Genomic DNA, 17,339 nt, shown 5'->3' with positions numbered 1-17,339 from the left:
GTAGAGACAGGGCGTGGGGTGCTACTGGGATTAAGGGAGGGCCTGGGAAGGCAGAGTTTGGAGGAATGTGGTAGGTTTGGGGCTGCAGTTGGGCTGACATTGGAATTTCGGGCAAAAGTCTGAGAGTGGGTGCAGGTCAGAGCCGGGGTTTGGGATGGGATTGCTTTAGGGCTGAGTTTTGCAAAGGGGGTAAGTTTTGGGCATAGGGAAGCACCCAGGTTTGGAGTGAAGTTGATTGGGGGTAAGGTTGGGTGCGGGTCACACTTGGCCTTAGGGTTGGGGTAAGCGCAGTGTCAATCCGGCCATGGGTCCAGGGTGGGGGTGGGGCAAGCCCGGGTGAGCGTCGCGCACAGTTTGGGGTTACTTTGGGCTGCGTTGGGGTCGGGCATGGCCGCAGCTGGTTGAGGGTTTTAGGGATTTGGTTGTCTGCCCTGTGGTGTCCTGCTGGGTCTCTCCTCTCCCTTTCTGGTGAACTGCGCTCGGCTAAGGCCTCGGCTGGAGACTCCAGGTGGTGGCAGGACCTCCTCCACCGTCTGTGCTCGGGCGGGGGCCCAAGGAGGTGGCATTCTGCACCTGAGCCCCAGACTCTCTAGGGCCTGGGTATTAGCTGAAGCAGGGGCCCCATGCCACACTGGGCTGGCCTGGGGTTTGGGGCTCCTCCCTGCCCGTGAAGGCCACCCACCTGCTCCCTGCCCTCCTGCCTGGGCGTCTTCCCTCACTCTGGACACTTGTCTGGGAACCTCTGTTCCTTCTTTGAGCCACTGGTGGTCGGGGAGATGGAGGGTCTTATCAGGGTGAGCCCTGGCCCCTTTCCTGACCACCCTGACTCCCAGGCTAAGGTGGGGAAACCACTCCTCACCTGGCCTTAACCAGAGTGATAGTTGGAAGGCCTGGCCGTCTCACCTTGTCACAGTTCCCACACATTTCAGGGCCAGACTTGGGATCCCAGGGTCAGGCCTGTGAGTCTGCTGCCTGGGGTGAGTGAAGTCTGGGGGCCCAGAGGTGGGCTGATGGTCCTGGTCTAGACCCGAGGCCTGTCTGTCTGTCAGTCAGCTGCACCCAGGCATGCCCCTAACCCTACCCCCTGACCCCAAGCCCCCTCCCTCCCTCATCAGCGGGAGAGGCTGCCTCTGCTCTCCACTGCAGATCCCTTGGGGTGGGGCCAGCTGGGAGGCATGTGGGTACCTGGCTGGGTGTGTTTGCGTGTGACTCATCCTGGATGCCGAGGCTCTGAGCTGGTGGCTTTGTTCTCGCACTGGCTGGGTAGGGTCCATGCCATAGCCCTGAGTCACCAGGGTGTGGCCCAGCGGGCCTGGTGGCACTTCGGACACACAGATGGCACTGGGGCCAGGACATGCCGACCTGGGGGGCGGAGGGCCCTGCCTGGCATGGGCCCTGTCCTCAGTGCTTTCTCCCCGGTGGTGCTGTGAGCCCCTCCTGAGGTGCTCCTCAGTGACCAAGTGCCCTGTAGCCCTGGGGCTCCGTCCGGTTAGGGCCTGGAGGGGCTGAAGTGGTTTGGTGTCCGCAGACACAGCCAGAGACCCTGGGGAGCACACTGACCCTTCCTCAGCTGCCCAGTAAAGGCCATTGGCAGGCCATCATGTGGTACTACCCAAACCGTCAGCCCAGCGGGCCCTTAAAACAACTCCGGGAGGAGGAAACCATCACTCCCACGTTACAGAGACAAAACCGGGGATTAGAGAGGCTCATAGATGCCCAAAGTCACAGAGCTAGTGAGAGGCCAGCCGGCCTTAAGGCCCCTCATCGGGTGATCAGTGGGGCCTGCCCTGTGCCAGGTGTGGGACATCAGTGATGGGGGCCTGGTCCCGGTCCTCCACTTTCGTCCAGTTTGTCACTGGGACCCCCGGACACCACTCCTCACTCAGAGTCAGGCAGGGGCCCCACAGGGCCCGGTGAGTGAGCAGCCCTGTTGCCCCTCCCAGCCACCGGCCCTGGGTCCTGCATCCCTCCATGCCTCCGAAGATGGAGACAGACATGGCCCTGCTGGACTCCCGGGCCGTGCCCAGCCTGCTTCCTCTGGGCAAGAGGCAGGAGGCCCTGGGCCCCTGATGGGCAGCTCCCTCCTTGGGGAACCAGGCCTCACTGCCCTCAGGGAGGGATAGAAAGTACGGTTCCCACACAGCCACCAACCTCCCGCCTCCTGCCCCCCACCTCCCCCTGCAGGTTCTGTGTGTGTGTCTGGGTGTGAGTGCGAGAGAGCAGGAGAGCCAGACTGGCTGTAAGTCAGAGGTGAGGGGGAAGCAGCGCAGGTTAAGCGCAGGTAGACACCCCCCCCCCACCCCCGGAGGGGCGAGGGTGGGAACCTAGGGATCGTGGTTCCCAGGCCAGGCTTGGGTCCTCAGACGTGCCTGTATGCTGTCTGGCTCTCTGACAGGCCAGGGGGCCGCTTGGGACCCTGCTGCTCCCAGGGAGGGCTATTCAGGTGTCCTTGGGTGGGTGAGTAGGCACGGCTCCAAGAACAAGCCTCACCTCCTCCACCCACAGCCCCACCTAGTTCGGTCAGAAGCTGTTTGAGGGAGAAGAGAAAGTACCTTACAAGGTAACAAATGCTGTCTGCCAGGTGGGGGCCAGGCTACCTCCCTGCTTCCGGGCCTCCCCGCCCTTCTCAGGAAGAAGCTGGCTTCTGCGGTATCCCAGTCCTGGCCTTGAGCCCAACAGTGCCCCCCTGGCCTCCATGGAGACACTGACACCTTCCCCAGACCCGGGTAAGGGCGGCTGGAGTCGGGGAGGCCTGGCCCGCCCCTCCTGGCGGGCAGAAAAGGCAGTCAGGGCTCAGAGGCGGAGCTCGCTGCTGTGTGGCCTTGGCTAAGCGAGCTCTCCTTTCCAAGTCTGTTTCCTCCTCTGCACACTGAGGGAGGTGGGCTAGGGGTCGTGAATTCCCCCAAGGATCTTAAGCCCCATGGAGCGTCCCTTCACTTATAGACTCTTAACAGCCAAGGCCACACCGCACAGCCCTGGCTCCCTTCTCCAAGCCCAGGAGACTTTGCTGGGCTCCCTTGGCAAGGGCCGCCCTCTCTGTTCAAGGGAGCTGGGGTCGCAGGGCAGTTCTCCTGGTCAGTTCTCCAGGTGGGGCGGTCTGGCTCAGCCTTCCTGATTCCCAGCGAGGAGACGGCCTGAGGAAGCAGGTGCCCCCTCCTTAGACCCGTCTCCCTGTCTGTAAAGCTCGCATCTCCAGCTCCCGACCAGCACCTCCCTTGAGAAGCAGCCCTTCCCTGGAAGCCCCCAGCCTACCCCCTGGCCATGCTCTCCCCAGCCCTTGAGTGCACTGTGTTTTGTATCTTTCTGTGCTGGTCATCCTGTGTGCGCCAGCTGCACCATCTTGGAATTTCACCCTGGAGATGAAAGGTGGGAGCGCCGACTCCATGCTCCCAGGGCAGTTTTCCAGCATTATCTCATTTGACCCTAGCAACAGCCCCTCTGCCAGGACACTTTGGCAAGTGAGTTCAACAGAGAGGTTACACAGCTTGGTCGGGGCAGAGTCTGGAGGCAGCCCCTGCTCTGGCCCTGGCCCCCTTGTGGGCGCGGTGAAGGAAGGGAGTGTGTCTTCCTGTTGGTCCTAGAACAGTCGGAGCTGGGAGTATCCTTGGATATTATCTAGTTCAGCCCCTCACTGTGCAGCTTGCGGAACTGAGGCCCAGAGCCGGGACTAGAGCCCGGGACTGCTGACCCCCAGCCCTGCCCCACTTCCTGGGCACAGGCTGTGCGCTCTCCCCACTCCCTCCCCGTATGGCTGGGCCTGGGCCTGGGGGTGCATTGGGTTTTGTGCTGGCGAATGCATCTTGGTGGCCCAGCTGGGAGAGGACAGGGTGAGGGCCAGGTCCCAAGCCTGTGCTGGGAGCGGTCGGGTCTGTGCTCCTGCATCAGAACAGAGGGTGGAGGGAGAGAGAGAGAGAGGCCTGGGGCAGGGCTTCTCCATCAGTGATTGCACAGAGGTTTTCCAGGAAGCTGACGAAGTAACTTCTGCGTGTGAAGAAAACAAGGCCAGACATGTGGGAATGGCTGAACCTTGCTGTCCTATTCCCAGCCTCCCCTGCGTGGAGCGGCCCTGAGAGGTCTTCCCCCAGCCCTCTACCGTGGTGTAGAAAGGACCCTCCTGAAGCCCCTTGGTGACACCCCTTCTTGAAAGCCCTGGGGATCAGGGAACCCCTCAGTCTCTTGCCAGTTTGGAATTCAGACAGTTCTAGCAGGAAGTTCTGCCTGGTGCCTGGCTCTGGTCTCTTCTGCTGTGTGTTTAACCCCCTCTTTTCTTGTCCTGTCCGCTGGAGGATGTGACTGTTCGGTGCTTAGGCCACAGTAAGTTGGAGGTCAGGACTGCAGATGCTCTCTCCTGTCCTCCACCTGTGGGGTTTGGGGAAACCCGAGGCTCCGTTCTGAATCCCCACAGGGAGGCCCTTCTCCTTGCCCCTCCCCAGCCAGCTGGCCTTGCCCTCGCCTTTCACACCTTGTGTGTGCTCCCCTCTCCTGGAAGAGAACCTGCTGCCTCAGGTTCTGTCCTTGCCTCTGCATCTGAGCTGGTTGCCAGCATCTTCTCTGCGTCCCACAGCAGCCTGTCTTTCCAATGCCTTGGGCAGTGCCTGTCACCAGTCGGTGCTCAATAAGTGTTACGAGCTTGTTAAGGGCAGCTCTTCAAGTACATGCTGAAAACCATGGTCAGCTGACTCTTCCTGATTTTACAGATGGGAAACTCCAGGGTAGACCCTGTAGGTCCAACCCATGGGGACCTTTGGCTCATAGAGCTCTAATGGGGGATTCTGAACACATGTGAACTTGGACTAGCTTTCTCTTCTGGCCTGTGTGCTGGTGCCAGGCCCTGAAGAGGGTTAGGGGGCAGAGGAGACTGCCAGGCCTGTTCACAGATCATCACCCTCTCCTGTCATGGACTCCTCTGGGCCTGGACCAAGATCTATCAGGAAGTTCTAGAAGCCAGGAAGGCCAGGGCGTGGGAGGCAGAGGGCACGGTTCCTCCCAGGTCCTGGACTCAAAGGGGGGCTGAGAGCAGGGTCACAATCTGTGAACAGCTGTTCATGCATTTAGTGAGCACTTACTGTATACAAAACCCCACATTTGTATGGGGTCTGACGTGGCCTTAGAAATGACCTCTTCCTGCAGCTCAGAAACCTGAGGCGTAGAAAGGGTCCTGTGCCGCCCTGGGTCGCACAGCGGTGCATAGTGGCTGGGACTAGAGTCTCTGTTCCTTCCCCAGCACCTGCTGCCCACAGAGCTGCCTGAGGATGGGGCACAGTGGCGGCGGAGGGGGCTTCAGCAGAGGGAAGGACAGGCAGTGCTCAATGTTCTGAAGCACAGCTGCCAGCGCGGGGCAGTGGTGGGCGGCGGGGGGGGGGCGGGGGGGCGGATAGGAAAGCCACATGAGCCCAGACCTGGGAACATGGAGTTCCTGACAGTCACAAAATGTGTGTGTGTGTGTGTGTGTGTGTGTGTGTGTGTGTGTGTGTGTGTGTGTGTGTGTGTGGCAGGGGCGGTGCAGCATTTGTTCTGGGCAGGCTTGTTAAATGTATGATGTTTATAAAGCAGGAAGAAGTGTTCGCCCATAGTAATTGCTACATAAGCATTTTGCTGTTGGTATTTGAGGGGTCTTAGAGCAGGCAGGCAAAGACTGGGTGGACATTCCCGGCTGGGTTGTAGGCAGGAGGAGGGGTGGGCATCAAGGGTAGCATGACAGGTGTGCTTGGAGGCTGTGTGAGCAGCTCGGAGTCAGGAAGAGGGGGCTCCAGCTCTGCCCACTTTCTGGGCAAGGGGAGTCCAGAAACTGGAGGCCACTTCTGCAGCCTGGCTGCAGGGTGTGCAGAGGGTGTCGCTGGTGTGGCCTAGGGGGTGTTGCCGGGCTAGCTGAGAGGCTTGGCAGGTCAAAGACGGTAGAAGGCAAGGCCTCTCTACCAGGCTCTAGCTTTCTCCTCTGCAGGACCCCCAGCAGGAAGTGTTTGATGAGTGACTGATCGGGGTAGTGGGACCCGAGAGGCGGTGCCTTCTCCCTGACCTGCATCCACCTGCGGCGGCCGCCAGGGGGCGGGGCCCGACCGGCTTTGGGAAGCTTCTCCTCCCCTGCCCCGGGCGGGGCGCCCCTGAAGGCGGCGGGGCTCAGATGTGGCGTCGCCGCCCGCGTCGCGTCCCGTCCGGTCCGGGCGGCCCCGAGCCGCCTCCCTGCCCAGACACGCCGACCCGCGGGCGGGCGGACACCAGTTGTTGGCGCCACGAGAACAGAGGTTTCGGAGCCCCTCCCCGGTATCTGGCGCCACACCGGGTCCTGTCCCCGTCGGGCGCCGTGGGGGTGGGCGTGGAACGGTGCGGGAGACACAGATCCCGAGTTCCTGAGTTTCTGGGCCCAGGGGACCCCCCCCTGCCCGCAGCGGCATGACACACCTGCTCTGATGGTGGGTGGCTAGGGCCCTGGGCCCCCCCTCTCCGGTGGCCTCCGCCTGTCCTGCTGGAGGCAGCCAGAGCTGTGCTGGAGTCCCGGCTCTGGCCTCAGTTTGCTCATCTGTAAACGAAAGCGATGACCCGACCTCCCAGTACTGTCGTGAGCGCTGACCATAGGAGAGGCTCATGGACAGTGGCCCGGGACAGTGCTAAAGAACGTCCCTGCCCACCTCCCCAGTCAGACTGGCAACACTCCCCAGGGAGGGGCCTCGTGGTCGCCTGCACCCCATCCCATCCCAGAGAGGCCGGCTCTGGCAGTGTGGGGTGGCGGAAGCAGGGAGAGCACAGATCCCAATGCCAGTTGACAGATGGGTAAACTGAGGCTCAACTTCCCCCCATGAGTTAGTGACAGAAACAGGACCAGACCCAGAGCCCCTAATTCCCAGTCCAGCGCTCTTTTTCCGTTTTCTTATCTCCACATTTTTTGGGGTTTACAACTGCAGGGCCGCAGTGGTGGAGAGGGTATGGGTCTCAGAACATGTTCAGGATTCCCCTTTCCACACCCAGGCCTGTTTGTGGTCACACCAGTGACCGCTTCATTCTGGCATGCTCTAGGCCCCTGGAGTTCCAGAAGGGAGCCTGTCTGGGCACTGATACTCCTGTCAGCCCTAAGGCTGGGCCCTGCGAAGACGCCTCCTGAAGCCTGCTCCTCGCAATAGAAGATCAGCTGACTTGGGGGTGTGCATCCCCTCTTTCTCTTTCTACCCGACCAGTTAGGCAGTCCCAGGACACAGAGCAAAGCTCCGAGTGGGAGATTTGCTAGAGCCCCGGCTGTCTCCAAAGAGGGTGGCAAGGCGTCAGGAGGCCCAGCTCCACGGCGGGCCTAGGGCAAGGCCCCTCCTCTCTCTGGGCCTCAGTCTCTCCATCTGTAAAATAAGGTGGTTGGCTACACTTCTGCGGCTGGGTGTCACCCCTGGGATGCCTGTGCACCTGAGGTGTGAGGTGCCCTGACCTGTTTTGAAGGGACCTGGAAGGGGAAGGGCCTGGCTGGGTGGCACCCGCTACCTTTGGGCCAGTTTACCAAAGAAAGGGGCTCTTACTGTCTGCAGCATGGCAGCATGTACGCCACTGTCACTGTATGGAGTGTGGCAGTGGTTCCTGCCAGGTTCTCCCCGCCCACCTGGGGGTGAAGACAGGCAAGGGGAAGAGTCCCAGTCATCCCTTTGGGGCCTGAGAGTTTGGGGGCTTGGCGATGGAAAGGCACACTTTCAAGGGGTGACCTGCTGTGTGGTCTGCAGAGCCGGCCTATGAGCCCAGCTTGTTCTCTGCTCTGGACCCAGGTGACGGAGCTCCTCTCCCTACCAGCCCCGGGCACTAGGGTGGCCATGGGAGTGGCCTGGGGGGCAGGGTTTTGTGAGGGGACTTAGAGTCCTTGGGAAAGGAGCTCACAGGGATACTGGCCAGCTTCCTTTTCCCAGGAGGCCAAGGGGGGGGCATGTGTGTGTGGGGGGGGGCAGGGCCTGCCACCTCTCACCCCACCAGGGGTATAGTCTCAGCAGCCTTGGGCTTGTGAGGAGATGGAGAGGGGGTGTCAGGCAAGCTGGAGAGCCCCAAGGGGGACCCCAGGCTCCCTCTGTGTCAGGGAGGGCCCCTGCAGCACCCCTAACTCACTGTGGGCAGGGCAAAGCCTATGGTGGGTTGGAGGGTGACTGGCTCCCTAAATCCTCCATTTTGTACCCCAACTGTCTGTGGCCAAGAGGAAGAGGGAAGGCAGCAGGAATGCAGGAATGAATCCTGGGCAGGCCCTGTCCCAACAGGCTGGGGTGGGAGGGCCAGGCTCCCGTGTGGGCCCACGCCCTCCTCGGCACAGCTCGTCGCTAGGCAGCCCGCACAAACAGCAGGAACACAGAGCAGCCCCGCGTGTGTGCACGCGTATGTGCCTGTGCTGGGGGCCTCCTTGCCTCAATCCCTAGATGGGAACCCTTCTGGTTACCCTATAGTCACCGTCACACGCAGGCCCGAGGATGGGGGTCTGTCTGCTGCCACTGCTGAGCGCTTACTACGTGTCGGGCCTGATGCATTCATTAGCTCCTTTAACCCTTACAACCCGATAGACAGGCACCCTTATTACCCACTTTATGGACAGAGATACTGAGGCTTTGAAAAGCTGCACACACAAAAGATCACAGAGCAAGAGAGCGGGAAGCCAAGCCAGAGTGCAAACTGAGGCCTTTCTGTCTCCAGAGTCTGGTTCTCCTCCAGGCACGTGTAGACGTGTGTGCACATGAGTATCGACTGAGGGCTGTGTGTGTACCCAAGTGTGCAGTTGTGGGCTTCGATGGCAGACCTGTATCAGTCTGTGTTTATCTAAGGACGCCTGCTTGTAGGTGTGGATACCTGGGCCCAGGCATGGAGGTGTGCGTGCAACGCTCGTGTGTGAGCATGTGACTCACATAAGTACCCACGTGCACATGCTGTGTACATGCGTTCACGTGTGCACACCGCTGTGAGCCTGTGCGTATGTCGTCCTCTCCAAAGGCTGACCTTGCCCTGCTGCTCACCCACCTCCTGTCCCCTTCTCAAGCTCCTGACTCAGTGCCAAGATGGGCTGTGCGACGGCCTTGTTGATGGCGCTGGGACTTCTGAGAATTTGGAAGGAAAGCCGTTTTGGGGGGGGATAGGATTGGCAAGGGGTTGGACAAGAGGAAGACGCAGGGGATAAGAGCGATTAAGCCTGGGGGTGGGGGTCAGCCTGGGTTTTCTTCAGTCCCAGGCAGGGGCAGAGGACCCTCTGCGGTCTGGAGCCGGGAGCCTCGGTCCTGCCCCACCCCCTGGCGTTCTCTATCCACCTCTCTCAAGGCCCAGACCCCCAATACCCCGGAAAATGCTCCCGGGAGCCTGCAGGAGAGTCCCAGGGCCGGGAGGATGCATCTGTGAGGTTTGTGCCCTGTCCCCTTACTGTGTGTGGCAGGCAATCCCCCCTCAATCCAAGATGGGACTCCCCTGTGGTTCCTGGGTGTCGGGGAACTTCCCATTGCACCGCCCCTTTGCACCGACACCCTCGGGCTCCTGCTGGCCGTGGACGTGCAGGCGGAGCAGCGGTCGGCTGGGGGCGCTCGGGGCCCGCGGATGGAGATGCGAGACAGGTCCGCCGGGATGGGAAGCGGCCGGGCGGGGGTGAAACACAGGTACAGTCCCACCAGCAGGGCGGGTGGAGGTGGGATCCGGAGGACCGACCTTGCGCCAGGAGGGCCAGATTCCCAGTGGGACAGAAATACACCCTCTCCACGGAGGGTCAGACTCCCACCCCCCCACCCATAGACTCACAGACCCTCAGAGGGACAGGCAAAGGGACGCCCCCTCCCCCTCTGGAGCCTTCTGGGCTGGTGTTCGAAGGCCCTGGGCGAGCCAGAGGGAGCTGGGCGTGACCCACTGGCCTGACAGGGTGTGCTGGGCCTCTGTGGCAGTGAGAAGGGGGCGAGGGCCCTGCAGTCAGGCAGATTTGCCGACTGATTCCTGTTCGGCCTCCGGGTGACCCTGGGCAAGGCACTCAAGCTCTCCTGAAAAGGGGGCGATGTCGGCTGGGTGCCCAGCACCGTCCTTGACACACACCTTGGCCGTGGAGCCTATTACAAGTTTCCGGAGGTTCCCTCACGGTACGTCTGCACATTTCTTCCCCAGATCTTTAATGAGCACCCGCTGAATGCCAGGCCCTTTTGTGAGACCCTCTGGGTGCAGTGATGAGCACGTCACACAAGGTGGCACCTGCCTCCAGGAGCTTAGGTTCTAATGGGGGCAGGTGTCCTACGGCTTGTCCTTTGATTCTCCAAAATGGAAATTACGGGGTAAAGGAAAGGCTGGCAGAGAAGGCTCTTTCTCTCTCTTATTTCTTGTCAAATACTGGGCTGGGAAAATTCCAGATTTAACTGTTCTGCTCTGGTCCTCTGCCTCTTAACACAGGAGTCAGGATCTGACTCTCCATCCCGAACACTCCGTCTCACTCAGTTGAAGCTGGAGTCCAGTAATGCCCACGAGGCCGGGCACAGCCTGGCCCCCAGCTTGACCAGTCTCCTCCCATTCTCCGCCTTGTCCCTCCACTGCTGCTGCTACACTGGCCTCCTTGCAGGTCCTCAAATGTGCCAGGCAGGGTCCTGCCTCAGGGCCTTTGCCCTTGCTGTTTCCTCTGCTAGAATGCTCTTCCCCAAGCGTCCATGTGGCTCTCTGCTTCACCCCTGTCTGGGCTTTGATGAAATGTCTCCTTCTCAGTGAGGCTTTCCCTGACCTCCTATGACTCCCCCCACCCCCAATATTCCCTATGCACACTGCGACCTAAGTTTTCTCCATACCATTTATTATTGCCATCTGGCCAACTGTATCTTTTATAACATGTTTCTTTCTCATCTGTCTCTCCCCATGAGAATGTAAACTCCATGTGAGCAGGGGTTTGGGCACATTTGTTCGTGCTCCCCAGAGCCTGCAACATGCCTGGTGAACTGTAGGCGTCCATAAATATTTGTCAAGTGAATGCTGAGTGCTGGCTCTGAGTGGCACGCATCCCTTGGTGATGGGGGCTGATGACAGGGGGGTCCCTGACTTTTAGGCCTCAGCTGGGCCGCAGCTGCCGTAAACCTGTCAAGGGCTGGAGGCCTGGGGGCGGGGAGGAGGAGATGGCAGGAGTGTTCTGGTTCTTTCTTGCTCTCTTTGGGACAGAAGTTGAGTGGCTACGGTAATATCCACCAAACTCTTGTGCCTTAGTTGGGAGAGGGAGAGGCAGGTTTCTCCCTTTGAAAAAAATTATTATCGTACAAAAATATACCAATCAAAGTGGGGGAGGTGTTGCTTCTCTCTCTCTCATTCCTCCCCACTTCCTCCCTTTCTTTTTCCCTTTCTTTCTTTCTCTCTCTCTCTCCCTTTCTTTTTTTTCTTTCTTTCTTTCTCTCTTTCCTTTTTCCTCAACTACCCGCCCCATCTCCAACAACCACCAATCTGTTCTCTGTTTCTGGAAGTCTGGTTTTCTTGGATTCCTCGTGTAAGTGAGATCATACAGTATTTGCCTTTCTCTGCTGACTTCTTTCACTTAGCATAATATCCTCAAGGTCCATCCATGTCGTCGCAAATGGCAAGATTTCCTTCTTTTTATGGCTAAGTAGTGTATATACCACAACTTTATCCACGCAGCCATAGTTGGATACTTAGGTTATTTCCATATCTTGGCTGCAATAAAGATGGGACTGCAGATATCTCTTCACGATAGTGATTTTGTTTCCTTCAGATAAATACCCAGAAGTGGATCATAGGGTAGTTCTATTTTTAACTTTTGGAGGAACTTCCATACTGTTTTCCACCAATTTACACCAATTGTGGCTGCACCAATTTACATTCCCACCAGCAGTGCACAAGTTTCCCTTTTCTCCACACCCTCGCCAACACTTGTTACCTCTTGTCTTTCTGATGACAGCCATTCAGACAGGTGTGAGATGATATCGCATTGTGGTTTTGATTTGCATTTCCGTGATGATGAGTGACGTTGAGCATCTTTTCATGTGCCTGTTGGCTGTCTATATGTCTTCTTTGGAAAAATGTCTACTCAGTTCCAATGCTCACTTTTAAATTGGATGATGATGATTATTGTTATTTGCTAGTTTTAAAACGTTTTATTGGGGTATAGTTGATTTACAATGTTGTGTTAGTTTCAGGTGTACAGCAAAGTGAATCTGTTATACATATACATATATCCACACTTTTTCTTTTCCCTTATAGGCCAGTACAGAGTAGAGTTCCCTGTGCTATACAGTAGGTCATTATTAGTTATTATTGCTATTTGCTATTGAGTTATATGTGTTCTTTACATAGTTTGGATATTAACCCCTTAACAAGGATATGATTTGCAAATATTTTCTCCCATTCCGTAGGTTGCCTTTTCATTTCGTTGATGGTTTCCTTTGCTGTGCAGAAACTTTTCAGTTTGATGTCGTCTCACTTGTTTATTCTTGGGAGATGTTTGTGTTTCTGAACAGAGGGTTCCAGCGGGGGTTCGCAGGGGTTACACATTCTCCACCAGGACGCACGTGCAGTACACCTTCTGGAAGCCCACATGGGCCTTGGCCATCTCGTCAGAATAATCACCCGGTCTTTAAGTCCCAACTGTTCCCAGTAGAAGGAAAATGTTTTACCCATCCATTCCCTGCCCCACGTGCAAGAACCAGCCCCCTGGGGACTCCTGGGTTTGGGTAAGGCCGCCTTTTCAGCCCTAGGGATGATGTCGCCTCAGTGTTTACTGATTTCTAGAATACCTCTGCTTTCCTCCTTTGTTCTTTACACCTTCAATACCCACACTTTCAGTTCCTTGCGTTGAATCCTCTCTGTTTGAAATGCCTAGCCTGGTTTCTCTTTTCCTGACCAGATCCCAGCTGATACATTAAAGAAGGGAAAACCGACAGACAAAGCAGCTTGCGCTAAATGCTCTGAAGAACACAGCACAGGGTAACCATGAAATAGAAAATAACAAGCAGTGTGCAGGTAGTGGGGGTGAGGGCTCTTTCACATGGGCAGGCCTCTCTGAGGAGGTGATGTTGGGTTGACAAATGAGAAGGTGCCACACCTGGGGGCTGAGTATTCCAGGTGGGATCAGGGTCTCTGAGGCCTGCGGGCTGTGGCAGCCTCTCTGTGGAAGGTGCTGAGCCTGCCCCTGCGGGGCGCGCGATGATGGGGGCGTGGTGGTGGGGAGAGGAGATGGCTTAGTCTGTGGCCCCAGATTGAGGGCTCAGCCCCGGGAGCCTCTGAGCATTGAGGCCTGAGATTTGCGCTAAATGTGCGGGGATCTGGGTTATGGATTCAGCGCTGGGAACCGCATACCCCCTCCCTGCTTCCCGCCTCACCCTCCCCAGGGGAGCGGAAGCCTCTGCAGGCTCAGGTTCCTAAGACGTGCTGGTCTCGCCGCGGCCGGCAGAGGGCAGTGGTTGCCGAGGTGCGCGCAAGTCGGGCGGGCGCTGACCTTTCCCTAGCGGAATGTGGCCGGTCAGCTTCTGCCGGGAGCGGGACGGTTGGGCCCCTCCCCTTCCCTTCCCTCGTCTAATCCTCAGCCGCCCTCCAACACATCTCTGAGCCCCTGGCCTCTCCTTGCGGGTTTGGGGGGAGGGAGATGCGAGGGAGGCTGGGCAGATCTTGCCTAACCACTCCTGGCCAAGTTCCAACTCCATTGGGATAAGGGGAAAGGCTCCCACAGTTAGCATATTTGCTATATTGTTATTTTTAAGCGTTTAGCATGTACCAGGCACAGCGCTAAGTTCTTTTATCATGCATCATCTCTTCACACCAGATCTACGAGACAGGTACTCTGTCTCCCAGAGCTTGCCCAAGACCACACAGCCTGAACCAGGATTTGCTCTGCTGGCCGCTTCTCAATTCCTCTGACTGCGGCCTCCAAGGAGGGCGTGTTGCCCAGGGAACTGAGGTGAGTGTGCAGCGGGTGAGCAGAAGGGGACCATCAAGGTGCTGACCCTGAGGGATCTGTAGCAGTACTCATCTACTCCTTTATTTTGCAGATGAAGAAACAACTCCAGCGTTGCCCGAGGTCCCACGGGGATCAGTCACGTGGTCGGCCACAACAGAGGATTCCCCATGACAGGGGACCACGAGTTGGATCCTGGCCAGAAGCCAGAAGCCCCTTGAGGGCAAGGACCCCATTTTACCCCATTCCTCCCTGCTGTACCTAGCACAGGGCACAGCATATAGCGGGTGCTCGGAAAGTCCTTCACGAGTAAATCTTGCATCCCTCGGTAGCTGCAGTCACCTGCCGTTCTCGCCGTCATTCATTTATTCAGCATTTAGTAAGCGCTGACTGTGTGCTTGGCACCCTACTGGGCGCTGGGACGCACAGTTGAATAAGGCACAGTGCCTGCCCCTGTTGGCTTATCTCCTGGTGGGGGTTTCAGGGGTTACCCCACGTTATGACCCGTGCCCCCATAGTTTTCCTCATTCCTCTGCTCAGCCTGGTACTGGCAGCCTGCTCCACTCCCGCCCCCAGGCCATTCCCACTGCCTTCTTCTTTGCCAGACCAGACAACCCTTCCTCCCAAGCCGCCTCCCTCCCCTCCTCCAGGAAGCCCTCTTTGACTAAGTCCCCCAGCTGCTCTGCAGGCCCCAGTGCTGAGGTCTTGAGCTCTGCCCGGGTATCTCTGGTTCCGTCTCTCTGTTTCTGTTTCCCCCCATCAGCCTCTGGAGCTTCCCAAACACAGGGACTGCCTCCCCTCCAGCTGTTTTTCCTCAGGCCTACATAGACCAGAAGAGGCAGGAAGGGAGGTCGTGTAGTCAGCTCCCAGCACACAGGGCCTGCCTTAGGCCCTGGTCCCGGGAGCCCCTTAGAGGAAGATCTCTCTGCGACTACCAGGGCACTGACTTAGTCTTGGCCCAAGACCCCTGAGCCCTGATCTTCCACACTGTGCCTGGGGGCTCAGGCTGGGCACCAGCTGTTGGGTACCTACTCAGCCCCAGCACCTTTTGTGTTTGAAGATGGGGACCTTCAGTCTGCACTTCACCAACTCCCGGGCTTGGCCATTTTACTGTCCCTGTGGCAGGTAGTCTACAGGTGAAAAATGGTTCCAGGGAACCAACATGCTGCCTCTTATCTTCTGGGTGACCAAAGTTACAGTGCTAGGCTTCTCTGGGCCTCTGCTAATGATACCTGTCCAGCCCATCTCACAGGTAGTTGGGAGGACCAGAGACCAAGGAGCCAAGCCCAGGTAGGGGCTTATTTTTGTTGTTGTACTCAGAGCAGGGGTTGTGCCCTTTTTTTTTTTTTTTTTTTTTTTGTGGTACGCAGGCCTGTCACTGTTGTGGCCTCTCCCGTTAGGGAGCACAGTCTCCGGACGCGCAGGCTCAGCGGCCATGGCTCACGGGCCCAGCCGCTCTGCGGCATGTGGGATCTTCCCGGACGGGGGCACGAACCCGTGTCCCCTGCATCGGCAGGCGGACTCTCAACCACTGCGCCACCAGGGAAGCCCCAGGGGTTGTGCCCTTGGCTAGGTGTTCACTGAATCACTCTGGAGCCGGGAGTGGGAAGGAGGAGGAAGGAGGGAGCTTGCACGAGGAGGGGGAGTCAGACTCCAGCCTTCCTGGCAACTCAGCAGGATCCTCCGCTGGCAGGAGCGGGGCAGGAGATTGTCCTCGTTTGGGTAGGGAAGTCATTATTTCCCTCCCCTCTGTCCCTCCCTCCCTCTCTGCACTCCTCCTCCTCTTTCTCTCTCTTTATCCCTCTCCCTTCTCTCTCTGTCTTTGTGCACTAACTGTGCTCACTCAACTTGCCAGGCATTACATTTGCACCAGGGACACAAAGGCTGAGGAGATGTGCCCTTCCCTTCATGGGACTTTTAGGCTAGGAGACCTCGGTTGGGGAGGTACATCATTCATTCATTCTTTCATTAATTTTACTTTTATTGAAAACCTGCTACGGGTCAGGCACTGTGCAAGGCCCTGGGGACGTAATGGGGTGCAATCCCTGCCCACAAGGAGTTTAGAGGATAAAAGGCACAAAAGTAGGCAATGGAAGCATGGCTAAAGTAGAGGATTAGGGAGGCCAGGATACAGAGATAAATGCTGGCTGGATTTAATGTCTCCCTAAGCATGCAGAGCAGGGCCAGACACAGACCAAGTATGTGCTCAGTAAACGTGAAATACGTGACCCTCGTGTGGGGAGCTTTCTAAACAGCTTATGAGTCAAAGAATAAAACCGTTTTAACTAAATGCTAATAAAAAATGCTAATATGAAGCAGTCAAAATAGTACATAAAAGGAAATTTATGGTCTTTAGACAATCTTATATTGAAAAAGAAGAAAGATGGAAAACTAAAGATTCAACTCAACAAGTCAAAAACTGATAAAAATAATAAATTCAAAGAAAGTAGAAGAAAGGAAATAACGATAGGTCATTTTTTATGTTATAAATATTATGAATTCAGTTTCAGAAATTCAAATTAGTATTCAGAAATCCATAATTCAGAAATTAACAGAATAGAAAACAAAGATAAGTAGTAATTCAGAAATTAATACAATAAAAAACAAAGATGATATAAGTAAGAGAGCTGGTCTCAGTTCCCAGGCCCTTCCTGAATAGGAATGGGGTTTACCCACCGTCTCTTCTGAGCTTTGAGAGTGGAGCCCATCCCTCAGGGGCCCCAGGAGAATGGATAAACCCTGAATGGAAGTCTCTAGTCTTCCAGCCCAAGGGCATGGCTGTGCTGTGCCCTGAGAGAGCCAGCCTCAGGCCTGTTCGCCTGATTTTAGTCTCTCGACTAGGGGGTTGTCTTTAAGCCATAACGTCCGCTGTAATAACTATAACGACATCACTAATAATCCTTTACCTCTGTTGAGCTGTTCGGAGTGCTCAAGCAAGACATGTGCTATTCCTGGTAGGAGTGAACCCAGCCATCTTGTCAGATCCCCAAACACCCTTTTAGGTAAGTAGGGAAGCTGTATGCTCATTTTACAGATGGGAAAAGTGAGGCTCTGTTTGAGGCTTCATTCCAGTGAGTGGGTGAGCCAGGACACGAATGCTTCAAAGGCCCTTCTTCACCCCCAAGATTCCTGTCCTTGAGACATCTCTTCTTCCTATCCCCGGGTTCCCTGAACAAGCCCCTCTCCCCTGCTTTCTTCACTTGGAGAGGAAGTTCGGCTGGGTGCCGTGAGCAGATAGCTCCTCTCTTGACCTGACAGCGAGCTTCTCGAGGTGGCGGGGTGGGGAATGCTCATAGGTGTCCTACCACGGGGCTGGGCTTGGATAAGGCCCTCAATCCTTGTTTGTTGATCTCGAATTTGATTGGGCAGGATTAGGCCTGTACCTATCAGAAAATATTCTGGGCTGTGCCAACCAGCACGATCAGACGGACGTGCTTGAGGGGGAAACGCCGTCACATAGGGAATCCCCTGTGTCTGTGCTTACTGAGGCGGC

The 17,339-nt window shown here is 56.8% G+C and overlaps 1 protein-coding gene across 3 annotated transcripts in view; it reads left to right on the top strand.

Moving 5' to 3' along the window:
• The window catches only part of SMIM41 (small integral membrane protein 41), a gene marked incomplete at its 5' end in the record, with an annotated part of 43,050 nt that extends 28,881 nt beyond the window's left edge, over window positions 1-14,169 (top strand). For 2 of the 3 annotated variants that reach the window (XR_013830615.1, XM_079937998.1), the window contains 2 exons: window positions 13,715-13,849; window positions 13,941-14,169. Of the gene's footprint in view, window positions 1-12,795; window positions 12,880-13,714; window positions 13,850-13,940 lie in introns of those variants that run through there. The other variant, XR_013830616.1, reaches the window with a different exon arrangement.
• Window positions 14,170-17,339: the final 3,170 nt, after the last annotated feature.

Source organism: Stenella coeruleoalba (genome assembly GCF_951394435.1).
Source record: "Stenella coeruleoalba genome assembly, chromosome: 11".
NCBI classification, from domain to species: domain Eukaryota; kingdom Metazoa; phylum Chordata; class Mammalia; order Artiodactyla; family Delphinidae; genus Stenella; species Stenella coeruleoalba.
The sequence above is the reverse complement of the archived record's forward strand: the minus strand, read 5'-3'. Positions and strand labels throughout refer to the sequence as shown.